This window comes from Excalfactoria chinensis, chromosome 4, assembly GCF_039878825.1.
Source record: "Excalfactoria chinensis isolate bCotChi1 chromosome 4, bCotChi1.hap2, whole genome shotgun sequence".
Classification (NCBI taxonomy): domain Eukaryota; kingdom Metazoa; phylum Chordata; class Aves; order Galliformes; family Phasianidae; genus Excalfactoria; species Excalfactoria chinensis.
This window is the reverse complement of record NC_092828.1, coordinates 65,133,259-65,147,686: the sequence shown is the minus strand read 5'-3', so window position 1 is coordinate 65,147,686 and position 14,428 is coordinate 65,133,259. Positions and strand designations below refer to the sequence as shown.

At 34.7% G+C, this 14,428-nt stretch overlaps 1 long non-coding RNA gene across 1 annotated transcript; it reads right to left on the bottom strand.

Annotated features, from left to right (window-relative positions):
* Nucleotides 1–12,835: 12,835 nt before the first annotated feature.
* LOC140252146 (uncharacterized) lies at nt 12,836–14,176 on the bottom strand. The gene is made up of 3 exons (XR_011903550.1): nt 14,137–14,176; nt 13,276–13,360; nt 12,836–13,101 (listed from the first exon to the last, which is right to left on the bottom strand). It is a non-coding gene; the product is annotated as an uncharacterized lncRNA (long non-coding RNA).
* Nucleotides 14,177–14,428: the final 252 nt, after the last annotated feature.

Sequence of the window (14,428 nt, the reverse complement as noted above, 5' to 3'; positions counted from 1 at the left end):
CCACATTAACTTCCCAGCAACTTTCAAAATTAAACTTACACAAGAACAGAAAATGGACTCATTTTCTATTAAGAAGAAAAAAAAAAAAAAAGACCTCATTTTGTTTTATAGGAAGAAAAATGAAAGAGGAAGGAGAAATGACCTCTGACAGATATCAGTGAAAATGCATGCATCTACCATGACCATTCTGACAAGGAACAGGAGCTGCAGGTAGAACAGACTCTCTCCAGTTATGCATAATCAAAAATGTCATATGAAGGCTTGCTCTCACAGACTGTTTCTGGGAGAAAATAAACACTCAGATGGGAAATAACTCCTTTTTAAAAACAAACAAACAAACAAATATATATATATATATAGTCAGATGCATAAACTTTTTTTTACTCTTTAATAATCAAACTTCATTTATAGAAGCATTCACAAAATTGGATGGGAAAATCTGTATGACACAAAGGTTAACAGAAATATAGACAATTTCTTAGAAATTGAATAATCTCTTGAATAAATAAAAGGAAATCCTGAGCTCACCAAATCATAGGGGTTGGAAGGGTCCTCTGGAGATCACTGAATCTAACCCACTGCTAAAGCAGATTCCCTGTATTGTTACAGGAAAGCATCCAGGTTTTTAATATCTCCATAGGAAGAGACTCTACAGACACTCTGGGTAGTAGAGAATGTGGCCTCATCCACTTGACTTCTATCTTTAGATATTTACAAGCTTTGATAAGTTCCCTGTCAGCCTTTTGTTCTCCAGGCTGTTCAGTCCCTCATCTCTCAGCTGTTCCTCATATGGGAGATATTCTGGGGTCACAATCACCTTTGCAGCCCAGTGCTGGACTAGAAGCTCCCCATCATTCTCAATCTGGAAAGCTAAGAACTGGACACAATACTCCAGATGTAGCCACATAAGCACAGAACATGAGGAGGATCAACTTCCCCTTTGTAATGCACCCCAACTTCTGAGCAGACCATGGACATATTCTAGTATGGTATTTTTACTTGGGAAAAAAAATACACTTATAGTATGCATAAAATACCTACATTTCTCATTATGAAGAATTAATTATGTCTACAGCATAGCTGGCTATGGCAGCCCTCTAGACAAAGGAAGGAGGAACATTTTTAGGCTTTTTCCATGTCCCTAGTTTTCTAAATTTAGTTCTCCCTTATAGAAGCCTGAAATATTCTGAAAATTCTGAAAGGAGCACCAAGCATTCTGTTCAACAAAATTCACTAGTTCATTTCAATGAGAAATGACAAACAACCCTCAAAATCCCAGCTGTATCTCTTTGTCATCAGCTGCTCAGACTTAAACTGATCTGCACAGACTTAACAATGCTGCCAGTCAGGAAGGTACTTGGTAATGCATGATCTTTTAGTACACAGAAAGTGACTCTCAAAGTTCAAGCCAGAGGCACACACAGAGTTATTGATTAGCATTCAGACCATTATTCCCTCTATTTTTCTTATCAACAGAAAGGGGCCTGATAGCTATCTGTTAAGCAGGTGCACAGGGAGAAGTTTCTGGCTGCGGACTGTTTTTTATCTAGTTTTGAGCCACATAAAGAAACTGCAAATTCAAGAGTAAGAGGTTTATAGATGAGGAGCCTGAACTTTTAAGTTTCTCACCTGTAAGATTTCATCCAAAAAGTGTTCTATAGAATAGCTTTAGAATAATAAAGCTGGTCTTTTATCTTGCTCTTTATGTTTAAAAACAAGAACAACTGTGAAACCAGGCTAGAACTGGTAGCCAAAGATACAGATTTTGCTGCCATAACTTAAAATACCCTTTTTTTGTTTGTTTGTTTTTAAATTATTCTTGTAAGTATACTTTGGACTTACTAGAAGACAATGTTATTTACATTTGGAAATTATTCTTGTACTCAAACCTGAATGAGTTTCTTAAAGACAGAAATATATAAATTTAGGAATGTCAGTAGTACAAACTTGCTATTACAAAGGAAATTAACAATAATTACAATACAAAATTGTGTTACACTGCACATTCTTCTCTCAAATCTCCTCTTAAACACCCTCACAATAATTAATCTACTTTAAGGCCTACAGTAAATATTAAGAATGTCAGACCCTCAAAGGTCACTGTAACATGGAAAAACAAGTGCATTTCTTTAGCAGATGAGTAAAGATTATTAAAAATTGGAGAGCTACTGTGAAGTAGTCAAGGAAACCAATGCAAAGCAGTCCCAGCAGAGACAGATGTTGTCTTCTGTGTCCTTATATGCATTAGCTATTGATTGTTTATCCTGATTTCCTTCCTTCCTAAAATTCATTCATGAAATATGACATTATACAGGATATGAAGCAGACTATTAATTTTATTTATTTATTGCAAATTTATTCAGACTGATTAGCTAAAACCTTCATTACAATATACAACTGAATTTATTATGCCTCTGCTAGAGTTTAACTCAAACATAAAATGTATGGAATAAACTGTTGATCTAAAATAAAAGAATATATACTTTTAATTGACACATTAATTCTTTATTGGATCGTTTGCTTTTATGTCTAATTCTCTCTCTCTCTCTCTATATATATATATATATATAATCTCCTTTTTAATTTGGGCCTAGCTCTGAGACTTTCATGGCTTTAAACTTTCCAGACTCTGAATATACTAAAATACTGCATATTCATCAATATTTTGGACAGAAAATAGTCATCTCTCACCTCATCTCTAAAAGTACAGTCCTTACAATTGGTAAAATATAATGGGAAAAATCACACTAATCTACATTTTGCATCTGCAACACATCTTACAACTTACCTTCGCTTTTGGTAATACAATATGACAATGACTACCTTTCTTATGCATTTACATAATGATAAATTTAAGAATCCTGGGACTGATCCTCAAGAATCCTGATTTTATTTCTCCTAGTGTCTGGTATGATGCTACATTGTGGCTTTAGGAGAAAAACACTGATGATATAGAATCATAGAATTACTCAAATTGGAAAAGACTTCAATGATCATCAAGTCCAACCGCAGTCTAACCATAGTACCATAACTCTAACAACCTAATCATCTCTGAGCACCACATCCAAATGGCTCTTAAACACATGCAGGGACAGTGAATCAACCACTTCCTTGGGGAGCCTATTCCAGTGCTTAACTACCCTTTCTATAAAAAAGTGTTTCCAAACATCCAACATAAACTTACCCTGATATTTAAGCTGTTGCTGAGCCATGTCCTACAGAGCCAAGGATATTACAAGTTTGCAGCTTCTTGAACTGTCCTGCCAATAAGGGGATCTGGGTTGGGATATGGGGGTGAGTAGGCACAAGGAGTCAAGATAGGACAGAGGCAGGACAGCTGGCCTACACTGGCCAAAGAAGTATTCCATGTTGTACAACATCACAAAAACGTATTTCGAAAAACTATGGAGAATTTACCAGAGGGGCTACTGCTGCTCAGGGACTGGTTCTGCATCAGCCAGTGAGCTATTGCATTGTGCATTACTTGCTTTGTAAGTGCATATTACTACAATTACTATTGTTATTTTCCTTTCCTGTTTTAGTAAATAGTTTTTATCTCAATGAGTCCTACTGCTCCTTTTTTTTTTTTTTTTTTTTTTCTTTTTCACTCCCCTATCCCCCAGCATGGGCTGTGTGAGTGAAAGGCTGTGTGGCACTAAGCTTCTTGCTGAGGTAAACCACAATAATTATTCACAGCTAAGTCAGACTGCAGAAGATAAAAAAAATTCTGATTAGACACTATAAAAATCTAAATTCTATCTGCCATGCTACCCCAGTAATTCATATATTTGAGGAAGTCACAATCTATAGAAAGCAGAAAAACTAATCAGGAGTGTTGGAGTTTTGGAGAAAAACATCCATTTTTTTTCTAGGGAACTGTCTTTGTCAGCTCAGAGATTCTAGTGCAATTTTTCTGTGGAGATATATATTTTATAATGTAATATTTTCTTCACAACTGTAGCTACACAACTAATCCAATCATTGAGCTTAAAGAGAAAAGTTCTGCACACACAGTATACCTGTGACTCACTTCAGAAACTAGTCTAAACAAAAAAATCAGGATAATTTGGAAGTATCGGAATGACAATCACAATTGCTTTTCTTTTACCAAGTGCTTTAATGAAAAAAAAAATCCTTCATGTCAATAAATAAAAACATACTTTTGATCTGTTTAAATACAAGGTTAGTTCAGACATTATAGAACTAATTTATTAACTGAATATTTGTAGGCAAGCTTCAAACAATGCAACCAAAAAGAAATTCAATAATTCTCTTTTGAATAATCTTGCTTTCCCTGAAATACTTAATTTCTCAAGAGTCATTAAAACTTTCTCTTGCATGTTAACTTTATGTAAGACCTTATCACATTCACACCTATGAATAACATTAGTGTACTGTATTAGTATACTAACATTCATGTACACGCACCAATTCCAATTTAGGACTTTTATATTATACAGGTCACTTTTACTCTCATGAAATAAATTGCTTCCAAGCTATTGGGGTTAACTGTTGTTCTCCATGTAATATTAACTTTTTTTTTTTTTCCTCAATTCCTTCACACAAACAAGCAACTGCAAGAATGAATCTCCAACTAAGAAAATAGCAGAGTAAGAGCCTGCTCAAAGAAATCTCTGCTGTGATTTTGAGGAAGGACACCAGCAAGATGACAGTTGGAGTAGCATAGAACTACAGCTAAATTAGAGCCTAGTGACAGCTGATGAGTTGAAACACGCAACACACTTTTCCAGCCAAGCTCAATTCATGAGCGTGTCTTACCTGCTTAGATTTGGGCAAAGTACTTATTTCACATCATCAGCTTCAAAAAGGGCAAATGCCTCCTGTTGTGTTTGTTTTTATATTCCTGTTTGTAACTGTTGTTTAAGTAGGTATTTATTTTTAAGAAATCAATTCCCTGTATAACACATAATAAAACACAGCTTAAAAAAAAAAAAAAAAAAAAAAAAAAAAAAAAAAAGACTTAGTAACAAAAAAAAAACAACCACTGGAACTTCCAGCCACAGCCCCTTACCAGGTGCTCAATGACTAGTTCAAGTAATATTTATTCTATAGTTAATCCTACACTTTGATGTAAGAGCTTTTAAAGATATTTGAAATGATTTTGAAAATCTGCAGCATCTAATTAAAGTTCCATGTTACTCAGAGCAGCAAAACTACTGAGAATGTAAATTTCACAGGTCCAAATACCAATGCATTTTCAATATTTACAGTATACTGCAGAGAAAAATCAGTATCATTTCTTAAACTAGCTATAACGTCGCTTACTTACCTTGTTGAGTGTTCAGATACCTCAGTGAGAATGCTGGGAAATGTATCTTGAGGCATTTTTAGCAGAAGAAATAGGAATTGCACAAGCAGTCATTGCTCCTCTTATAATTGCTCAGTATTTAAAAGTGTAGCAGTACATTTATTTTTACATAGCTTTCCAAAGCAAAAATTACAAAGCATTAGAAAAAAATTGTGGTTTGCATGATCCTCAGAAACCATGAAAACAATAACATTCTTCTCCCTCGGACACCCTCTCTCAATCTTCCTGCACGAAGGTTTATTTTTTGTTTTTTTTACCCTACTACAGTCTTAGTTATTTTTTACACCACAGGTACACCAAACCTTAAGCAAAACAATACAAAAATAAGTAAATAAAAATAAGACAAATCAATGTTTCCCTGATTTTCCAAGACAGCATATTTTTACAGAGCCTGTTTACACTGCAAAAACTCTGGCTATGTGTATACTTAAGAATGTATCTTTCCAGTATTACTTATAAGCATGAATTTGTTACAGATCTTCTGTCATCACATATAAGGAGAAAAAAAATGTGTTTCTGTTTACTTCTGTAGTATAATTGATTTAGACCCACAGGAATACACCAGTATACTGAAGAACTCACAAGCCACTGAAAAGAGCAAAGGTCAATGATGTACAAAGTCAAATAAATGATCCCACTGTTCCCCCTCCTCTCTTACTCCTCCACAGCTGCAGCAAATCTGAAACAACATAGCTATGAACAAGAAAAAGAGGAAGGAAGCAAGCAAAACAAGAACAGGTTTTCTGATGAGTTAAGAAACCACCCCATGTGTAGTGGGCATGCTAAGTCACAGCCTGAACCAGCGATTAAACACTTGATGGGAATGCAGGGCCAACCCAGGGCAGGGGAGCTCAGGTTCACACAATGCAGCTGAGTGTCTGGAAAGGGTGGAACCAGGATGCTACCCTGCTATAAGGTACCTGTGGTACTTTTCATCCTGTTATAGCACTGCATCAGGGTCTACAGATACGTGTCAATGAGTAGGTGAAGAGAGAGATCAAGACAGCTGTCAGGGTAGACAGCAGGTTTTTAGTCAAAGCTCTCCCCATACTGTTCCTGCAGGCCAGGCTTGCAGCAATAGCTTTACCCTGTGGCTCCTGTAATGCATTTGAAGTTCTTCCTGTTATGTTTTGGGTAATCTGCATTGAAGATGTTCCCTGGCATTTTACAGCATGCTTTCAAGGTACAATCCTCATCTAAACTGAGGCATTTCCTACAAATAACTTTCAATTCTACACTCCATTTAAAATTCCCATGTAACACTGATCAAGATAATCAATGCAAGCTATATTTATAGTCTTCTTTTAGGTCATGATGAAGTTATGAGTTACGGTAAGTATGGATTTCTAAAGCCATCTGAGAAAACAAAATAAACTGTACAACACCACTGAATAATTTATGAACCCAGTATATATATGAAGCTGCATTGAAACAAAATCACTGTGACAGGCTTGTCACCTCTGAGCTGTCTTCTGCAGAGCCCTGGCCACAGCATGGCTGGAGAGGGTGAGTGGCAGGGGGAAAAGGCTCAGAAGGAAAAATCCTGCCTTAAGCTAGTTGGAAGGAATAAAGTTTAAAGGAAAATAATAATAATAATAATAATAATAATAATAAATATAATATATATATATTCAGTGTAAAGCCACTATTTTTTTCCCCTAACTTTCCATTATTTTAATAGGAAAAGATAAATAATATTTTAATATATGAAGTATAGAATACATTTCATATAGATACACGACTTGTGTGTGAAAAAGTTGTTACTTGTAAAGGTGTTTTCTACATGGGCAATTGTAATCAAACAGGCTCCATTCAGAAAGTATGTGCAGAAAGAAGCTAGATAAACAGGGATTTCTCTTAATGAATTTTGCTTTCTTGGTAAGAGGACAATCTGTGTGAATACTGAATTCATCTTGCTTACCTTGTTGCAAGGTATAGATTGGTAGAAATACTGCACTCATTTCAAATGGAATTTGAAGATGTGAAGTCATTGCAAAACCTAGAACAGTTTTCAAGAAGCTACAAATGCCCTGCTCACCTTCCACCTAATGAAACCCAGAAACACTCTTACTACAGACCTATAGAATCCATGACTTATTTAAGGTTTATGACTTTGGCACTGATTTCTATAACTTGATATTAAAACCATAAAGAACAGCCAGCAACTTTTATCTTTGCTATCTGGGCAGAGAACTAACCTGGAAAACTGTGAGCTTGCTTCATGGAAAATAGATGCTTAAAGGAAACTTCTCACATTCAACATTATACTAGTATGCACTTATAGATTCACTGAAGCCCAATCCTAGGGGAAGACAAAATAAACAAAGAAAAAAAAAAAAGTTAGGTATCTTATCAACTTAAACACAGATAAAGTCCATCACAAATAGATCTTTTTAGATCTTTCAGAAGCCTTGATACCCTACATGGCAAGATATCTGAGGATTCAGAAATGAGCTCTACTTACTGCATTCTTGTCACTGAGCAAGATGGAGACTAGAATTCTGCATCATCTGTTCCTGGACTTAGTCATATAAAAAACAGAAATGCTTTACTTCTGTTATGATAATATAAATATACATATACATTATACATATTAGACAGTAGAAAAAAAATGACCTGCTAAGAAAATCTGTGAGCACATGGGGGAGTTTTCTTTATTCTGTTTGTTTTTCTTAGGTTGTTTTTTCCCTCCATATAGTAGATGCAGAAGGTACAATCATTCAGTGCAGTAAGATTAATTCTGTCCTTTCCTACCCTTACTTCCTGTGCATATAAAAATATTCACTCAGCACCTGAAATCCCTTCAGACTTTAAAAATTCAAAAAAATACAACTGGGATTCACTATAAAACTTCCTGAAAACTTCCTGTCTTCCAGTACATGGAAGGAATGGCTGAGAAGTTCTTGACAACTAACAGAAAGTGAGATGAAAATGATTTTACACCATTAGCTGCAGTGGTTACTTACCAGCAGGAAAAGGTTCACCTATAATGATTGAAGTTTACATTAGGAACATCATTACTAAGTACTTCATCATGTTCAGCTTCAAGCTGCTGTTGAGAAATAAAGTTTATTTGCACCAGACACTGAGTGTGCATATATTACGTATGCAGTACAGCTATCCCTTTCCATCTGTACAAAATTTGTAATTACTTCAAAAGTAATTGAAATTTACTTGTGTCTACTTGAGCTTGAGTTAACTATTTAGACAATTACTACAAGCAATCTTGACAGTTTCTCATGCAAGAGGACACTTGCTACTATGTATTTTTCTGACAATTTTTGTTTTGGTGAGTGTAGGCCTTGACAAAAGGGCTATATTGCTCTTGCAAAGCACTTTTTTTTTTGTCATTGTCAATATATTAGCAAATTTTGGTGTAAGAAAATAAGCATCCTGAAATTCTTTATCATTGTGATTAAAAGCAACTCCTTTGATAAACCAATAATTACTTGAATTACATTGTTACATAAGCACAGTCCACAAGAATTAACAGCCCATTGCATCTGACTGAACTGATCCTCATTCCTCATTTTAATCCCTGGAATATGAATGTGTGCTCTCATCCTCGGCAGAAATTCCAACACATATCCATATTTTTCTATCTCAATACCAGAGAATATTTGAGTCTAGCTTCAGTACTTGTCCCACAAGCTATTCCTGTTTCTAGTCCATTTCCTAGGTTGCACACATCTTTTCCGATGAAAGCTATTACACTATCCTCAGTGGTGACTTTTCCTCCCATCCATCCTTCATAATTCACATTTGACTCTCCTTCCTTAGGAAGAGAGAAAAATAACACCTGCTCTTGTCTAAAACTAGATAAAAAATTTGCTCTCTCTTTCTCCTGGACTATCTCTTCTATCACTTGCATTTTAAAATAGATTATTAATATATATAAAGAGAAATAGAGAAATCACATTTCAAATAAATATTTGTCATACTAAGAAAGAATTCAACGTTTGAAAAAGGAAACTGCTTGATTAAAAACTTTCAAAGCTGTTAATGGACAATTACTTAAGAATTAGATGTTAACAAGTAGCATGGCCAGTTACAGTGAACAGATTTCTGTTTTCTTTTAGGAATGAGACACTATGGAATATCCTGTGACTGGGATTCCCCCCCCCCCCCCCCGATTTTACATAGAGAAGACTTACTTATTTGTGTAACAGACCTGATTATCCAATTGCCATTTCACAAAGTCCATCATAATTACATAACTTCAGCAATTTGAGAGGTTCTAGCCAACCAAGGCCTACAGATCAGCTAACTCCAGTGCATATCAGAATGTGGTATCAGAATGCTTTGTAGCGTTACAGTTTAAGTCAGAGTCACAAATTTTCATTACAGTGAAATAAATTCTAAGCTGTGAGTTTGATTCATGTTAGACAGTAAATGACCCTAGCTGAATATAAGGGAGGTACTACATTTTTCTGGAGCCTCTCATAGTAGAAGCATTTTGGCAAACTGAAGCACTGATTCAGGAGAAAAAAAAAAAAAAAAAAAAAAAAAAAAAGACAAGCTACTGTGGTTTTGCTGCTTGTTTCCCCAACACTCCCTTCCATATCAGCCTCCTAGTTTCTTTGATGTTCAGACAGAAGAATTAAATGTGAATGTAGTTCTGTTTATGGTGTAAGGCCATGTTATGACAGTAGAACTCCCAAGTACTAAACCAGATGGCAGGCAATGGATGCCTGTAGCTGATATTTTTAGCACTGTACTTTATGTATGACCATTTGATGGATTCTTGCATTAAGGAATTACAGCAACAATTTCTGAAAGTGTTTAAGATATATGAAAGCTTTATCACTGAAATGTTGAATGGCAACAGGTCAAGAATAAAAATTTTAAGGCCACCTTTGGAGAACATATGTTTGCATAACTTTTTCAGATGATAACAGAAGTTGAATCTTTTAGAAGACTTAATTTTTGCACTTTTTCTTTAGGATTCGTATTGTGGATGGTGTTCCAGTTTGAACAAGTAAGAAACTTATGACTTAATACTAAAAATGAAGTCCATTATTCCTGAAGAATAGCTTACTATAAAAAGAATTATTCATTTATGAAAAAGAGTAAGTTTTTCCCTTCAAAATTAGAGACAGTCAAAAGCATTTGATATGTTTCTTGCAGCTTTCTTTAGTGTTCACCTTATTATTACTATTTCTCTTCTTTCTTAAGCTTTATAACTTCATCCTCTTTTTGGAATTTGAAATCTCATACATAATCTCACAAAAAGTGAATTAGTAGAAGTCTGAGATTAGTGACAGTTAAAGAACTACATGGGCAATTAATTCTGTAATTAATTTGGCTGTTAACTAGACAAACTTTTAAAGAAGGTAAATTCAAGAAGACATCTGATGATGACTGCCATAGGAGGATGAAGAAAAAGAAATTGCTTCTTCCCACTATTTAGTACTCCGTGCCATTTTTAAACTGGCATTATGATTTCTGCCTAGGAAAAATGCCAGTCTAACAGATGGCCATAAGTACTGCTATTCAGAGGAAACCAGTATGTGCATGAGCTTTGAGGATTTGGGTAATGTTCTTATCCAGGGGATGTCTGAACTGAAATTGCAGCCAGACTTTCTTCATGGTTATAATGGTGTAAAGGTATACAAATGAGAAGCTGGATTTTTATTTTTTTTTTATTTTTATTTTTTTTTTTACAGTCCTGACATCAGACTACTGAAAGATCCAGTTTTAGATTTTGTCAGATCCAAACCTGCATGGATTGCTTCTCAAGGCCAATTATTTTAGGCTGCCAGCCCAATGAAACCAGCTATGTACTTGTCCTGTGAGTTATCCTACACTAGCCTTTTGGTTTAGAGTACACACAGGCTGAAAACTCCTCAGGAACCCACACAGTTTATGCAGCACCGTATAATTTTCTCACCCTAGGTCATAATCCAGGTAGGAAACTGGAAGGAAAGCAGCTGGATTGATAACTCAATTTTCATCCAATAAGCAGTCTTCATACAACTTGTTTAAGTGTTCCTTTGTGTCGCTACAAAAAATAAATAAATAAATAAATAAATAAAAATAGGGGTGTTTCTTTATCTGCTCTGACCAATTGTAGTGTAAGTTGAGATGTACTGCACTCTACCTTAATACATGTAACACAAGTAAGATTAGATTTGGATTTCTTGGCTTCTTTTACTTTCAAATGTCTACAATAATAACAGTCTTAAAGCATATTTTAATTGATAACATAAGACATATGCTCTGTCTCACTTGATTTCATACTAGCTTTGTTAGACAGCCTTCTGTCCAACCTCAAAAATAAATAAAATAAAAAAAAAAAATATCAGTCCTCTAGCCACATTTTTATCTGTCTTCTGATGGTTTGGTGAACCTATTCTCCCTGAGAGAACACTAGAATTCTTGGTCCTATTTAAACATTTTCTTTGTGTCCTAGCAGTACCTACAGAACTCATACAGGTTATTTATATACTGTGCAATCTAAAAAATAAAATCAGTTTTCTCCTACAGTACACTTTTTTTATAGATTACTTAGAAATATGTATATAGAGAAGATCAAAATTGTTATATTAGAGTCAACTAAATATATAATTTACATATGTCATAATCTCAGGAGTCATACATCGCTGTGGAAATCAGTAAGTATCCATCTGAAATAGTTCTCTTATATACTTTATTTTATATTAGCATTCAATCTAATGCATTAGCCACACCTTTAACATACAAGGAAGAAGGAAACTAATCAAACAACTCCTAGGTAGCAGATGTATACACAGTCTTGTCTCATGAAAAGTACACAATTAGAGACTTTAAAAATCTTGTGATATTATCATGATTAACTTAATATTTTCTTTTAATCACAGTAACCAAACAAAAACAAACAAAAAAAAAGTTGGAAAAAATCCACTTATGCAAGCAAATTTGAGTTACATATAGAAAAGACTGGAAGTAGAGGTTAAATCAAGTAAAATGAATGCCTCCAGGCAATGTTAGAGAAGAATTTGAACAAGAGACTACACTAAATTTAAATAAACACTTTAAAAACATAATTATTTCTATAAAACAATTTTTAGCAGGTAGTACCTGCAGCCATACAACTGATATTCAATTTATGTGTTTGCATTCAATTTGCATTTTATTTACAATAATTTCCTATTTTCTATCAAATGTATCATAACATACATTTAAAATAAAAAAGGAATATCTTTCCTAATTCACTAGCGATGCACAATGGAAACAAAGTCAAATATCTACATATCTGGAATATAAAAACCACTACTGGCTAATGCTGTCTTATTTGTTTCATGTCATTATATTATTTGGAAGTACAGAATGTGTCAGCACACAATAATGGCTGTGCTTGTCTTACATTGATATTCCTAAGAAAGTAGAAGCACAGAAATCTACTAATAAACTCTGCAATGACGAGAATAGTGTGCACCTTCATTTGAATTTCCAGAAGTTTTCCTTTCCCCCCCCCCCCCCCCCCCTCCCCCTTGAAATCTTAGAAAGAATTTTAGGCTTCTATAATTTCTTTTTTATTGCATCAGTTCTGTATTGAAAGGTAGAGTAGCATTCTTATTTATATCTGGTTTTAATTTAGCATCAAACAATGGTAGTCTTGTCAAAATTAATCCACTGCATGATCAACCTACACCGCACTCATTTTCTCATCTAGAGAAGAGAGAAAAATCAAAATTGAACTCATCTGTTCTATGTGATCACATTATTTAGTCAAGTTGAAAATAACGGTGATTCGTATCAAAACCAGGTCTCCAAGCCTATGCATTCACTGCCTAAAACAGAAGCAGGTAAATTTTGTTTCAGTTAATACTGTCCAGTGGCAAACATTCCCTTGCAGTAATCACAGATTTTAACCAATAAATTAAGGTTACCATTTCTGATATTTTAATTCATGTGATCACGTAGTACTTATTAATCTGTTTTCCATGTTATGATTTCAGTCATACCTTTAAAAAGTAAAAAGTATCTTGCAAGACACATTCCAAGAACATGGAGCTTGTTCTATTGGTTCATTATTCCTTATGCTCACAGCTTTCCCCAAAATAAAACAAAAAAAAGAAAATTAGAAACAATATTTTAAAACTAGTTCAAGATGTCACAGCCATCTTAAATGTGCTAATCATTCATAGCTACACGATGATCATATAGTACTACTGTCTGCACATGAACTGTGGCATGTAATTGTGAATTCAGAAAAGGCTTTCTAAAAGTGGGCAGAAGGGTCTATTTAGCCACGTTACATTGTTAAAAGGTATTTAGAACAGAAGTGAACTTAACATGGAAATCACAGATTTCAAATGCTTCTTCAGATTTCCATTAGGTTTTTTTTAATGCATCATCAACACAATGCCTCCTTACTCAAACTTCGGCAAGTATAAGAAATTCACCCTTATTTTGAGGGGTCTGGAGCAATGAATATTTATTCAAATTGGTCTGAAGCACAGCCTACATTGCAGGACCAGTTCTATACTGGTAGAGTAGTGAGTCATTTAGTAATTTTTGTTTCCCATAACTGACTCATTGTGCATTAAAATACACAAGTTTTTAATTGCTCTGAAGAGCACAAAATAAGATGGTCCTTTAAGTGTATATTAGTTCACCAGTATGCATAACAATTCATTTGCACTGCTTAACAGCTCGAAGACAAAAAAGACAAAAACCTCTCAAGCTCACAAACCTTGCTCAAAAGCTGTATTATTGTTTGCGTTGCTATACAATTTTAAAGTTGACAAATAACCAGAGGTTATGCAGAAAGAAGATAAACAACAAATGCTCACTGATGTTGAAGTTCACAACAAGATACTCACCAATGCCACGTCTTTCTGCAAAACTCCACACAGAAGCAATCTCCAGAAAGAGAACCTGCCTTAGTTGTGGTCAGCCCTTAAATGAGGTCTAGAGGAGGTGGAGTCAAGCTCCACCCTTCCAGGAGCACAGCTGAATTACCTTCTCTTGTGCTTCTGCAGCTGACCCATCGCTTCCCTCAGATGGTTAATCAGAGGTTCAGGCTGTGATCAACAGTTTCCCATATAGTTACCATTGCTTATAGACCTCGTACCTTCAAAGCTTTCTCTGAAGGAATGAGAAACTAATGTAAAA